At 42.0% G+C, this 14,418-nt stretch overlaps 1 long non-coding RNA gene across 1 annotated transcript in view; it reads left to right on the forward strand.

Moving 5' to 3' along the window:
• The first annotated feature begins 357 nt into the window (after positions 1 to 357).
• The window catches only part of LOC141423315 (uncharacterized), an 80,390-nt gene continuing 66,329 nt past the window's right edge, over positions 358 to 14,418 (forward strand). Inside the window, exon 1 of the long non-coding RNA XR_012448080.1 lies at positions 358 to 774. This is a non-coding gene — a long non-coding RNA (uncharacterized lncRNA). The remainder of the gene's footprint in view (positions 775 to 14,418) is intronic.

Consider the following 14,418-nt stretch of genomic DNA (forward strand, 5'->3'; position numbering starts at 1 on the left):
GGCCCAGCAGGATAATTTCCAAAGTCTGAGCCCCAAACACAGTAGGGGTTTACTTTTATTCGTAAGTTCTTAGTACACCAAGGCAGGGGAATTAACACATTTTCATTAGAAGACAGCTTTTATAGCCTTCGTATAGGTACAAGCCTATCTATAGCAAGCAGGGCAAGGGGAGCGGGCAGGACAAGAGGGTTTTTGCTTCTATTTTTTCACTTTTGCCATTGCAGTTATCTTGCTGCAGGCACTTGTCAGCAGCTGCAAGCCTCTGCTTTTGTTTCTGTGGTCAGGTGTCTGTGAGCTCAGCTACCGCCTGTCAGCAAAGCTGTTAAAATTGATTTTTCCATTTTGCTCTACCACATTCTCCCTTTTGATGCTCAAATCTGTTAAGATTAGAGAGCATCACTCTCACAGTCTGGGTTGGTTACAGGCTGATATTTCCACATAGCTACCACATGAGAAGCAGTTTTCTTTTCAACTTAATGTTTCAATAAAGGAGGAAGCTGAATGGCTGATAAAGGGAAGGAGACAAAGGAGAAGGAGGCACCTCCCTAACATCAGTATGACAGCCCGGACAAGAATTTTGAATTCACCCAGAAATGAAACCACCCACCAAAGAGGTCATTTGGACTCCATCCTTTCCAGGTCTGTAATGGGACATGGGCTACCTTTCTGAAAATGGTGGCAATGTCCATTACTGCTTGTCCATCATCATCTATCTGGAAGCAACAAGTCTGACTGGTTGAAATTTCCACATACTCCTCCTTCTTCTGCTAATAGGTAATCTAATGCTAAGTGATTTTGATATATTACTATGGGCATTTGGGTTTGTTGTCTGGCTAGAAGCTAATATTGTAGCAGTTTCATTGGTTATAACTTCTACTATTGCTTGCAGTCTGATAATTCTATTTAGCACACAGATGGGGGGGTGGGGTTTCTATATCCTCAGCTACCATTTTGTGCCCAGGTAGCTGGACCTTAAGTTTCAATAATCCTTTGAAGTGGCCATTCATCCTCTGCCTAGCGCTGTGCGCTTCTTATTTCTGGGAGAGGTTTTAGCCCAAAGAGGTCCCTTTTTTGTCTCTTTATTTTTCCCAAATCTTGAAAAACAGGGACTCCTAATTGCTCTCCCTTTTGTTTGGGCAATAGAAAAAATCCAGGCTGTATCATCCCTATAGTACAGCTGCCTTTCCAGTTGCTAGGCAGGACAGTGTATGCTTGTTTTCCACATATCCAATACAGCCCATTTAGGGCTATGCACTGTCTATAATTGGTGTTGGAAGGGTTACTCCAGAATTTACTTAAATCATCAATTCCCTGGAAAGGGTTCGCTTTTTCAGGAGAGGTGCAATTCCAGAGGGTTTAGTCATTATGTTGGGTGCGTGACAATTTCTTTGTCACTGCCACCTATGCTGACTAATATCATGTAGGTATATTGGGCTAGTTTGGTTTCATTTACCACACATACTTTTTTACATAGCGTATTTTCAACCCAATGAACACACATTGTTCTTAGTCTTTCTATGTATTCCTCTCCAATTACTTCAGAAGAAAGGGTCCAGACCCTGGGTTGATTTTTCTTTTGTCTGGTTTTAGTCTGGTTACTGATTTTACTCCCATATTAATAGAAGTTCCTTAGCATTTAAACTGGCTCCTTTCCATGGCCATTGTTCACTCATGAGGGCCCTACCACATACCCAAAAACTTCTGACATTTAGATCTAAAGCTGCCTTTTCAGCTAGGTCTACAAAGAGGTTTTTCCCAGGGTGGAAAATGGGAGGCGTTTTTGGACTTTTGGGTGGCTGCATGAGCACCTCTTTTGGAAGGTGAGTCTGATACTCCCAACAGACCCAGCTATCTCGATTCCCACCATACTGATTGGTGAGTTTGTGGGTAATTTTTGTGTTTTAGAATTTTTTTCCTTCTGTGTGTACTTAAGCCTCCTAATAGGCTTTGAAAGTATTGGGGACCCCTTCCTCAGATCCAGAGGAGACCTTTGAAAAGTGGTTTATAACACTCTGAGCACCATAGGAACTCATCCTCTTTGGCTGGAGAGGAGGCTTCTATGGCTGCAACAATTTGCATGAGCATCAAGATCATAAAGGGGACATGATGCTCTTCACAGGATGTTAGGATGGTAGCAAAACAGAAGAGGAAAAGAGGTAGGGCCCCAGTTATGGGTATTAGTCCTTTAAAGTCTTTTGTTGTAAGTCCCAGCTTTGTCTGTTCATAGATCAGTCAGTCCACAGGGTGATTGAAGCAGGACTTGTAGGTCTTGTCTTCTGCTGTGCATAGATCAGTCTGCCCACAGAGTGACTGAAGCAGGGCAGGTTGTCACTGTAGAGCTGTATTGGGCTGTCTGCAGAGGATGAACTTCTCAGGCAGTTGTGGATTTGGAAAGCACTTCCCCTCTACTCCAGCAGATGCCACTGGTTTAACACGGCTGTGATGAATCCACAGGGTCACCTCAGCCACCATGACAGCAGTGGGGGTAGATAAGAGGACAGTATAGGGGCCCCTCCACAGGGGCTTTAATGGTTGTACATTCCACCTGATAAGGGTATATTACAGTGGAAAGGCTTATTGGACGCTGTTCCTGGACCCATTTATGGAACTTGACTAAAACTGTTCCTAAACCTTGCATTTGTTGTTGTCCTTTAATCAAAGGAGGAGGCCTTCTGTACAAGATTTCATAAGGAGAGAATCCAGTTTGCTTATTAGGGTTGCACCTGATTTTAAGAAGAGCAATAAGCAGAACTTGAGTCCATTTTGGGTGGGTCTCCTAGCATAATTTACTTAGCTATAGTTTTAAAGTCTGGTTCATGCATTAGACCTTGCCTGAGCTCTGAGGACAATAGGCCATGTGTGGCTTCAAGTGAATGTTTAGACCCCAGGATAAGGCTTGAACAACTGTGGCCACAAAGGAAGGCCCATTTTCTGATCCTATGGTGAGAGGTATGCCATAGCAGAGAATGATTTCCTTTAGAAGTCAGGTCACTTTTTGGACTCTTTTGGTTTGGGCTGGGAAGGATTCCATCCAACCCAAAAAAGTGCAGCATACACAACTAAATATTTGTTTCCCTTGGCCCAGGGAAGCTCTGTATATGTTCTTGAATGGGATGGTTCCATTGCTCTGGATGCCTGATGGTGGCTTGGACCCCTGGCATGGATTGTTTTTGGTGCAAAGCACGCATCGCTCACAAATAGCACGGGCTATGGTGGATATCTGGGGGATATAGATTTATGTTTTGAGAGTGACTTCCGGTGTGGTCAAACCAATGTGGATGTCTTGGTGGTAAGATTGTACCACAGAGAAGGCTAGACTTTCTGGAATAACTATCCATGCATCTTTGAGCCGGTACCATCCCTCTTTGAGAAGTCCTCCCTCCTCAGTGTCGAGCCAATTTTGTTCATGTTGGGAATACTCAAGTTCCAGTTTTTTAATGGCGGTGGTAGGAGGACAGACTCCAAACAGGCACAGGGGAGGCCGACTCACTACTAGCTGCAATTTGTTGTATCACTTGATCTGCCTTTCAGTTTCCCTGGGCAGTGGTTGAGTTTCCCTTCTGATGGCATTGACACTGTATTACTGCTACCTTCTTGGGGGCTCAAACAGCTTCCAATAACTCAAGTATTTCTTGGCCATACTTAATGTCTTTACCTCCTGAAATTATGAGTCCTTTTTCTTTGTACAAAGCTCCATGGACATAGAAGGTGGTAAAGGCATACTTAGAGTCTGTGTAAATGTTTGCCTGGACCCCTGTGGCCAATTGTAGGGCTTTGGTGAGAACTATGAGTTCAGGCTTTTGAGCAAAGGGTCCTTTAGGGAGCCTTTTGGCCTTGATGACAGCATGGAAGGTGATCACTGCATAGCCTGCCAGTCTTTCTCCTTGATAAACAAAGCTTCTATCATCAGCAAAGTATTCCACATATGGCTGGTCAAGTGGTTGGTCACTGAGGTCCAGACAGATGGAAAAGACCTCATCCATAATTTCAATGCAGTCATGGTCTCGTCCCCCTGGATGCACAGGAAGGAGAGTGGCAGGATTTAAGGTTTTACCATCTCAATTGAGATGTGTGGGCTGTCACACAGCTTGCTTGCTATTTGGAAATGCGGGCATGTGTCAGCCAATATTGTCCTTTGTATTCCATGAGCAATAACTACTGCATGAGGAACTCACACTGTAGGATTTTGTCCCAGAGTTAACTTGTCTGCCTCAGCCACTAACAGTGCTGTTGCTGCTAGTGCTTGCAGGCACAGAGGCCATCTCTTGGCAACAGAGTCTAATTGTTTAGACAAATAGGCCAATGGCCAATGCCATGGCCCTAGCACCTGAGTGAGCACACTTACTGCTGTGCCATTTCTCTCATGCACATAAAGGAAGAATGGTTTATTTAAATTTGGAAGTATCAGAGACAGAGCTTGAGAGGAGCCTGTTTGAGATCTTTGAAGGTTTTTGTGGGGAACGGATTATGAGAAGCCTATGATGATAGTAGCTCAGCTGTGCCCAATGTTCTGTAGGCTGAGTTCAGCATAGCCCCAGCCACAGAATAAGATGAGAATAAGATGCAGAGGAGCTGCTTTTCCTAAGATGTTAGGAAAGAGAGATGCAGCTCAGCTGTTTTTTCTAAGTTGTTTAATGCAGGTTTCTCTTGTTACAATGTCATGTCCCTCCCTGAGAACTGCTGCTCCACCTTGTTTACCACTGGGTATAAAAGACTCACTGAAGGAGGATGCCAGGCTTTTTGATGGGGGAGCTTTTGGCTTCTTGGATGTGGGAATCTTTTGGAAAGGAGGATTGCTAGAGGGAGATTGCTGAAAGAGGGAAAAGGAATGGCTAAGGGAGACTTGCTGAAGGAGAGTTGCTGAAGGAAAGAGGATTGCTGAAGGGAAATGAATTGCTGAAGGGAAAGTGCTGGAGGGAGATTGCTGAAGGGAAAAGAATTGCTGAAGGAGAATTGCTAAAGGGGAATTGCTAGCAAGTCTGAGGGCCAAGGCTTTAAGAAAGCTAAAGAGAAGATGGGACAGTGCAAGTCTGGGGGCACAGACTTTAAGAGAGATTATGCTAAAGAACAGCTAAGAGAAAACATGGGATAGAGCGAGTCTAAGGAAAGAGACTTTAAAAAACAGAAAAGAAGACTTTTGAAGTGAGGTTTTAAAGAACAGAGAGAAGAAAGACTTTAGAAGCAAGATTTTAAAGAACTGTTAAGGGGTAAGGCCTTAAAGAATAAAGATAGAGAAAAGAAACAGAGTAAGTAAAGAGAATAATAGAGAAAAGAAGCAATGAGGCTGCTGTGCATCTCCATCCAAGTGCCCAACACACCTGGCCCCAACTTTCTGTCTGTATGTCTATCCTGTGTCCTTTCTGTATCTCCTGTCACCACCCAGTTAGGCCCAGTTAGGTTCAGTAGTAACAGGAGTGAGAGAAAGCTTGCTTCAGGCTTTCTACTATAGTCCTCCCTATTTTAGCAAGTTCTGTTCTTCACACTTTGTGGCTACATAAAGGGCTTTTGCTGTGATAGCAAAGTTGGGGATCCAGATTCAGCAAAATCCTGCTGCTCCCAGGAATGCTCAAATTTGCTTTCAGGTAGTGGAAACAGGGATGGAGCATGCAGCTTGTTTTGTTTGTTCCCCTAAGCACCTAGTTCCTTGAGAGATGTGGAAGCCAAGATATTTGACTTTAGGCTGGCAGATTTGGGCTTTTTTCTTAGATACCTTGTAACCAGCCTCCTGGAGATGTTTGAGGAGCAAATGAGTTCCCTTAGTGCATTCTTCTAAAGTCCTTCTGGCCAATAGGAGGTCATCCACATATTGTAGGAGTGTGCATCCCATCTGTCTGGCTGAAAACATCTTTATGTCTGAGGCCTGCACTTGTCCAAAGATTGTCAAAGAATTTTTGAACCCTTGTGGCAGTCTGCTCCATGTGTACTGTTGCCCTCTTCCATCTTTTCGATAGTCCCATAGGAAGGCAAAAAGCTGTTGACTCTGAGGGGACACTCTGACACAGAAGAAGATGTCCTTGAGGTCCAAGTAGGTGAAGAAAGTTGTATCTTCTGGGATGAGGCTGAGGAGGGTATATGGGTTGGACACCAATGGATGGAGGGTAACTGTGGCTTTGTTGACTACTCGGAAGTCTTGGACAGGCCAGTAGTTATCTGTCCTAGGCTTTTTGACTGGTAAAAGCAGCATGTTCCATGGGGACTTGCAGGTCTTGAATACACCACACTTCAACAGATGATCTAGGTGCTCTTGTATGTCCAATTGTGCCTGGAAAGGGAGTAGGTATTGCCCCTGTCTGTTTGGAGTTGCCTCTGGCTAGAGTTCCACCACAACAGGGGAATGTGTTGGGCAAGTCCTGAGGGATTATCTTCAGCCCACACTCCTGGAACATCTGGGAAAGGCATCTACAACACTCTGACTGGTTCCTATGGCACAAACAACTACCATTCTTCGGATTCTGGAACAGTTAGAGCCAGGACCTTTACAACTGACTGTCCAAGAGAGAGTTGCCTCATCATGGGAAGTAAAGGTGATTTGAGCTCGAAGTTTGGACAGGAGATCTCTCCCCAGCAAAGGGACAGGGCAGTCTGGAACTCATGAGTAACCTGGCTGGTTTCTTTGGATGCATGGTGCCTGTGTCCATGAGCCTTGTCACCATAATCTTGGATTGTTGTTCTGTGTAAGCCTTAAGCCATGAGGGCTTGGTTTTAACTAGACCTCACCAATAGTTATGTATGAGAACTGATCTGTGTGCCCTGGTTTTTCCAGTGACCACCAAATAAACAGACCAGATAATCTCTGGGTCAAATGACCATTCACACAGCCATCCTGCCTCAAAACTGGGCCAGTCAATCTCACAAAATATTCGTAGTTTTAGAGGAGTGAATTTGATACCAAAAGTCATCTGTAAATTCCTTCTTAAAGTTCTTTAACATGCATTTTAAGGGGGTGTGCTTGCTCTCTTGTCCACCCAGTTTCCACCCAATACCAGCCTTCAAGACAGACACAGATGGGTTGGGGTACTGGAGGAAAGATAAGGGGTCCTTTCCTCTGACACGAAAGGGATAGGCAAATTAACGTCACTCACTTTGTCCATCTCCAGCTGTTCCCCTTGTTGGGATTTAGGCTTGTCTTAGCCTTAGTGAGTCTGTGTAAGCTCCAGACTGGAGGTCCTGTTAGGGTTCACCCAGGACCTTATGAGTTCATCACAGATCCATTGATTGGGACTCCATACTTGCTTCATGGCTGGGCTGCATTTCAGGCTTTCACTTTTATGCACTCACACACAGCACAGTATTTTTAACACTTTCATCTGACACTAGCTCTGTGCAGGGGTTGTTTTAAGATTCCCCCAAGAATTGCAGTTTCCTTTCATATACTGGAAAGTACTCAACCAACTCAACTCTGGGAGGTGATCAGTCTCCCTTTCTGCCACTTAGGGGCAGAACCTAGGTTCTTACCAGTCTGATGGGTAGTATGCCAGATGTTGGTTTCTAGATCTTGGGGTTCCATTGTTGGCTTGGGGTGCACAACATTCACACTGGGAGGGGCCCCTCTTGATGGGAGAAATTGTCTGTTGGTGCCTGAGGGCATGACTGGTCTTGTGACATCTTCGGCAAGTCCCCAGGGAACAATTCCCAGTTTCTTGGCCAATGCACCAGAAATGTAGCAGGAACAAAAAGGGTTGAGACACTGAGATCTAGAAGCAGCACTTTATTGGTAGTGCTGTGGCCCAGCAGGATAATTCCCAAAGTCTGAGCCCCAAACAAAGTAGGGCTTTTACTTTTATTCATAAGCAAGTTCTGAGTACACTAAGCCAGGGGACTTAACACATTTTCTTTAGAAGACAGCTTTTATATCCCTCATATAGGTACAAGCCTGTTTATAGCACAGCAGGGCAAGGGGGGCAGGGGGGACAAGAGGGTTTTTGCTTCTATTTTTTCACTTTTGCCATTGCAGTTATCTTGCTCCAGGCACCTGTCAGCAGCTGTAAGCCTCTGCTTTTGCTTCTGTGGTCAGGTGTCTGTGAGCTCCGCTACTGCCTGTCAGCAAAGCTGTTAAAATTGATTTTTCCATTTTGCTCTACCACAAACCCAGGGCTCAATAGGGAAAGAAGGGGTGGAACAGGAGGAGGGTATCATTAGGTCAATAAAAAGGAAAAACCCCAGCCATCTTGGTGGACTGCTGGTTTCCTGGTCCCACTTCTTTGCTTCTCCACCAAGAAGCCTTTTCTTTTCCTTTCCAATAAAACACTTGCTCACTTTCACTGTCATGTCTATCTTTAATTCTTTAAAGCAATAGAGAACAAGAACCCATGTCAGCCAAGCAAGATTATAGCTACACCCTCGCACATCATTACTTTATCAAATGCATCACTTTTCTGCATTTTGTATTTTATTTAGAAAAGCTTTTCCTGTTTTCATGACAAAAGAATAGATCCTTTGGTTAATTTTTAGGATATTTATGTTTTGGTCCTCCAAAATTGCTATAAAAAGATGGGGATAGGATTCTAGCTGCTCTACATCTGACGTAAGAGTTGACCAGTGTCTTCTTAAATACAGTTTAAAAATAATCTATCTTCCTAGCATGTTAATATGTCACTTCATAATTTAGTAAATTACTCTGTGGGTTTTAAAAGTGTATCTTTGGGTTACTTATCATATTTTGTTTCCATTGGTCTGCACAGAGAGTCAGTCTAGTATGGGTGCTGGCAAGGCCAAACAATCTTGCAGGGGGTGTTGCAAGGCTTGTATATTTTGGAATACTGGACTGTTACTATTGCTACTTACATAGGCAGCTAAGCAGATAAACAACTGCCCTGCAACTGTTCACTTCCTGGGACTGGCTGAAACCATTCAGCATATCATGGTTTTTGCTGCATTGTATACTATTTGCTCAAAATACACCAGACCTTTTGTCTGTTTTAATAAAACCTGATTATGCAGGACTTTTGCAGAATCCTGTGGTTGTGGGAAAAGGTTGACCACTGCAAAACACTGATGCTGATGCTGCTTGCTGCCATATGAGTAATGAAGTCTTCGTCTTTGACCCATGAGTGCCATGTCTCTTTCCAACATTCACAAAACAGAAATGGGCTGTAGTACAACCTCGCCAACTTTTTAGTCTTTGACAATCTGAATGCCTATGCATATTAAAGTTTTAACCATCACAATTATAAAAATACACTTTAATAAATATTTCCTCTTCAATTGGTTTTCTGGTTCTTTCATGTCTTTTATTTCTCTGAAAATAAAATGTTAAGATAAAATTTAAAAACCTGTTGATAATTTTGTTTGGTCCACATGTGTTCAAAATATTGTCTATCTGTCCATGGACTAGATATGATACTACTTATTCATATATTGTTATATGATCCTCAGTGGCATTTTAAAACTGAAAGCATTGCATATTTTGTTAATTTTATAATTTTGTTTTAGATCTTATGCTTTCTTCTTAAAATGGTCTTATATAATTATACTTATATAAAGCAGCATGGCTAGGTTATGGTATGAAAACAAAGTACCAATATTTTAGCAACTTTAAACATGTTTTTTTTCTTACACCAAACTTCTAACACAGGTTGTGAAGGGGAGGGTTCTGAGCTGAACTTGGGTCTTTAGCTGAGGTAATTTTTTTCTTATCACTTACAATCTGACTGCTAAGTCTGTGCCACATATTTTAGGATTTTGGTTCAGTAGCATGTACTTCCAGTACCACTTTCTACACTGGATAAGCACCAGGTCCTGTACATAGCAAAACTTCCAAAAGGCATTGGCTTAACATACATAAATTTCACTTTTTGTATACATACTACTTCAATTTGTGTGTTCTAGTTAGCCACAACTCCAAATGGTGGTTTTGTGATGATATATTCTGTTTTGTAGCTTCCCATCTTCCACACCTTGCACTGGAATTAGTCTTCATTCCTTTTGAGGAAAGAAGAGAGGATGGAAGGTGGGATGAGGAAGAATGTTGCTTCTGTAGAAGTGATACATATTATTTTTGCTTACATTTCATTGCCTAGACTGTAGACACACACTGTGCTTAATTACAAGAAAGACGTGAAAGTAGATATGGAAAGAAACAAAAATGCAAAAAAGCTGGGCAAGAGCTGAACATCTGTTAAAACTGTCATTGGCACTATGTTGGTAAATGATTATGTGTCAACTGAGTTATTAGTTATGGGAGAAGTAATACAAAAATGTACTGTGGCTCATAGCCTGGTTTAACAAGGAAGATATGAACTTAGGCAATAACTGCCAGATTTTTGAGCAGAGTTTAGAAGAACTGAAACAGATTCTAGCAAACAATTGCCTTGTTGGAAACTGCAACTGCTTCATTCACTTTAAATAGTAAGAGAAGATGGGAAAAAAGCTTTGCATTTGTATTTGTTTGCTCAAACTGCTATAACAAAATAGCACAGACTGTGTGTTCTGAACAACAAAAACTTACTTTCTCACAGTTCTAGAGGCTGGAAATCCAAAACTGTGGCATATTCAGGGTTTTGGTTTCACTTGGGTTTCTTCCCTTCTTGGCTTATAGATAGCTGTCTTCTAGCTGTGTCCTCCCATGGCTTCTTCTCTGTGCATATGTGAAGAGAAAGAAGGAGAGGGGAAAAATGAAAAGAATGGAAGGCATGAAGGGAGAGAGGGAGGGAGGAAGGAAGAGAAAGAGAGAGAAAAAGAGAGAGAGAAAGAGAGTTCTGCTCATTTTTCTTCTTTTAAAGACACTAGTCCTGTTGGGGCCAGCTTGGCTATTTCCCTGAGATTTACTATGTCTGGTATTCACCTTGGTTTTCTCACTCTGAGTCTACAAGCAGCTTTCTGCTAGCTCTGCAACACTACAGCCACCTGCTAGCCTTGCAAAGTTTCTAGCAACTGTAACCACATACTAAAAGGGGAGTCATTTAGACAGGAGAAAGGTAAACTCTATTTAACCAAGCTGCTGATACAGATCAGGGCTCAGGGCTTTGAGAAATTATCTCCCCGGAGTCTGCTAGTGTAACAAATGCCCTACTTCCTGTAAAATGGTCTCAGTGACTTTGTTTTCCTTGTCGTTCCTGCAACAGTCTTACTGATCAAGAAGCTGCCCTTATTACCTCATTTAATCTGAAGATCCTATCTTCATTTGGAGGTTAGGGATTTAACCTTATTTATTGAGTGGGAACTCAATAACAAAGACCCAAGTAGACTTCTTAATAAAGTACCCTACTTACTGCCCCAAACTGTCCCACAATTATATTCATATATTTTAGGTTGAATTTCGTATGTGAGAGAAAACATGTGACCTTTGTCCTTATGAACCTGGATAATTGTGCTTAACATGATGATCTCTAGTTCCATCCATTTTTCTGCAAATATCATGATGCCATTCTAATTTATAATTGTGTATATATGTCACATTTTCTTTATCCATTCAGCAGTTGAAAGTCATCTTGTCTAACTTCATATCTTGGCTATCGTGAATAATTCTGTAATAAACATAGGTGTGTGGGTATCTTCATTGAATCCTAACACACATTCTCTCAGTTATATGCCCAAGAGTAGTATCCCCAAATCATTTGGTAGCTCTATTTTTAGATGAAAATTTCCATACTCATTTCCATAGTGGTTATACTAATTTACATTCCTACCAACAATGTATGAGGGTCCCTTACCAGTTTTGCCCCCCGATCCTTGTCAAATTTGTTGTTTGTGTTCTTGATGATTGCCAAGTCTGACTGGGGTAAGGTGGAATCCTAATGAGGTTTTCCTTTATGGCCAGTGATGTTGAACATTTCTTCATGTATTTATTAGCCATTTATACTTTTGTTCAATTCGTTTGCCCATTTATTAATTAAGTTGTTAGTTCTTTTGGAATTTGTTTTTTTTGAGTTCTTCAGATATTCTGGCTTTTAATTCCTTGTCAAACAAATAGCTGGGAAAGATTTTCTCCCATTCTGTAGGCTATGTCTTCATTCTAGAGACTATTTCCTTTGCTGAATAGAAGCTTCTTATTTTGATGCAGTTCCATGTATCAATCCTTGCTCTTATATCCTGCACTCTTGGAGACATATTAAGGAAGTTGTTGCTTCTTCATATTATCTTCCTGTGTTTTATATGTAATAGTTTTAAAGTTTCAGGTTGTACATTAAGGTCTTTGATCTATTCACCTAAAGACTTTATTAAAATTATTCATGTTCTCTTGATCTTCCCATACATTCAATTTTAGAAAAGTACCTAATCTTTTTGTTTATTCTAGTACATCTGCACTTGGATTTTGCCACCTCTTTGAGACTTCATTTTCCTATCTGGGCTTCCATGTGTGTGTAAAAAATAAATCTATGTACTTTTCTAATGTTAATTGATCTTATGTCAATTTAACATTCAGGCCCAGCTGGAGACCCTAAAACAGTAAAGTTTTTCTTCCCCTGCAGTTGTTGCAGGAATCTCAATCTGGGCTACGGGTCACTGAGGCAGTTTAGCAGGAAGCAATGTTTTATTGTGCCAGCACAGACTCAGCAGACTCGTGTCCAAAGGCTGAGCCCTGAGAAAAAAGGGGTCTCACCTAATATACCCTTCCAAGCAGGTCACAGAAGCAAAAAGCAAAGCTCAACCTACATATGGCTGCATGTGACTTCATTGGCTATTTCATTTCCCTAGTGCTATATGACCTTCTTCATGTTTCAGTTCTTTAAGTTTTATCTCTCTGCTTTGTTACCCCATCCCCCTATCTCATTATCAGAACACAGCCTGTCTGTTTCTCTTTTGGTTCTCCTCCCTGCTACATCATCCCCACTTTGATGTCAGCCCAACTTAGGGTCAAAGGGCATCGTCTTGATCTAGGGGTTTGTATTTCCATACATGTGTGGCAGTTTTCCTTTCTATACTGGCCTCCATAATGGTCCTGATAGACTGCAATACTATGGGGACCAGTCAGGGCAATATTAAATATACACCCAGGACAAGGCCTGTTGCCTCTATCAGGGTTTTGAAACTACCCAAAACAGAGAACCAACCTTCAAACAGGTCATTAGGAGTCCATTCTCTCCAAGTCTGTATGGGAACATAGGTAAGCTTTCTCATTCTGTCTATGATTTCTTCTATAATTTTTCCTTCATCATCAATCTATAAGCAGCAGCTATTTAGGTTTAACTTTCCACAAATTCTTCCCTCAGAAGCCATCAAATAGTCTAAAGCCAAGTGGTTCTGATACATGGCATTGTACATCTTAGTGCTTTGTTTTGCCAGCAAATTGAGATCCTTGCAGTTTCATTAGTTATAATTTCAACAACAGCCTGCAATTTGATGATGAGGTTGAGCATATACATATAGGGGTGTGATAACCCCAAGACTCATCCTCTGCCCAAGTGGCAGGACCATAGTACTGGATGATTCACTCAGGAGGCCATTCATCATCTTTCCAATTGCCAATATATTGGGCACCCTGTTTTTGTCTATTTTATTTTTCTTCATCTATGGGGACTCCCAATTTTTCACCTTGCCTGAGGGGAAGCAAGAAAAATGATGGTCTGATTGAGTTTACCATGCAAGACCCTAACCAGCTTAATAGCTTAATAGCTTAAAAGCTTAAAAGCTTAAAAGCTTAAAAGCTTAATAACTTAATAGCTACCTAATGGTAGCACTGTATAAGCTTACTTTCCACAGATCTAATACAGCCCCCAGGGTGCCTGCCAATCTATGTTGGCAGTAAGATTGTTCCAAGCATTTTGGAGATTAGGGAAGTTGGTTAGTGGTTGGGGGTGAGGTTTGATGTGGTTTGGGGATCCCCAGCATTGGATGGTGTCATTGTAGAAATTCTGTCCTAAGCAAGTTAAATCTCCCACGGGGGTGGAGTATTGGCCTTCTGGGAGGGAGATACAGTAATTCCCAATAACGGAAGTCTTTAGGAGCCAAACACCTTTCCTGTGTTTTGGGAAAGCAGCCATATTAAAAGTCTCCTGTGGGTCCAGTTCCTTTGCTTCCCAAGGCCAATGGTCTCACATGTTGGTTCCCCCACAAACATAATACAAAATGACACGGTCTGGGCTATGGACTCAGCCAGTGAGAGGAACAAATTTTTGGCCTCTGTAGAGATAGAAAATTCACTCTTCATTTCTTCATAAAAGGAGTGGAAAACTTGGTATGAGGAGCTTCCATGGGTATCAGTTACTAATTTGAGGTACATAAGGGACCCAGGGTCAAGGCCCTTTCCATCTACCTTTATGCTAATTACATGTCCTTGTTTCCAATCAGATGGCTTAAGTACAGTGAAATTTACATGGTTACAGGTACCAGAAGTACAGTCAGGGATGGCTAATCCCTTGTGAAGGAAGGCTGTGTGTTTTGCCCTTTGCCATGTGGCCCATGAAACATAACCCCAATAAGGACAGTAATAAGAACCCACATCATCACAGGGCCAAGAGCTGTCTTCCCAGCACATAT

This window comes from Castor canadensis, chromosome 5, assembly GCF_047511655.1.
Source record: "Castor canadensis chromosome 5, mCasCan1.hap1v2, whole genome shotgun sequence".
Taxonomy (NCBI): Eukaryota; Metazoa; Chordata; class Mammalia; order Rodentia; family Castoridae; genus Castor; species Castor canadensis.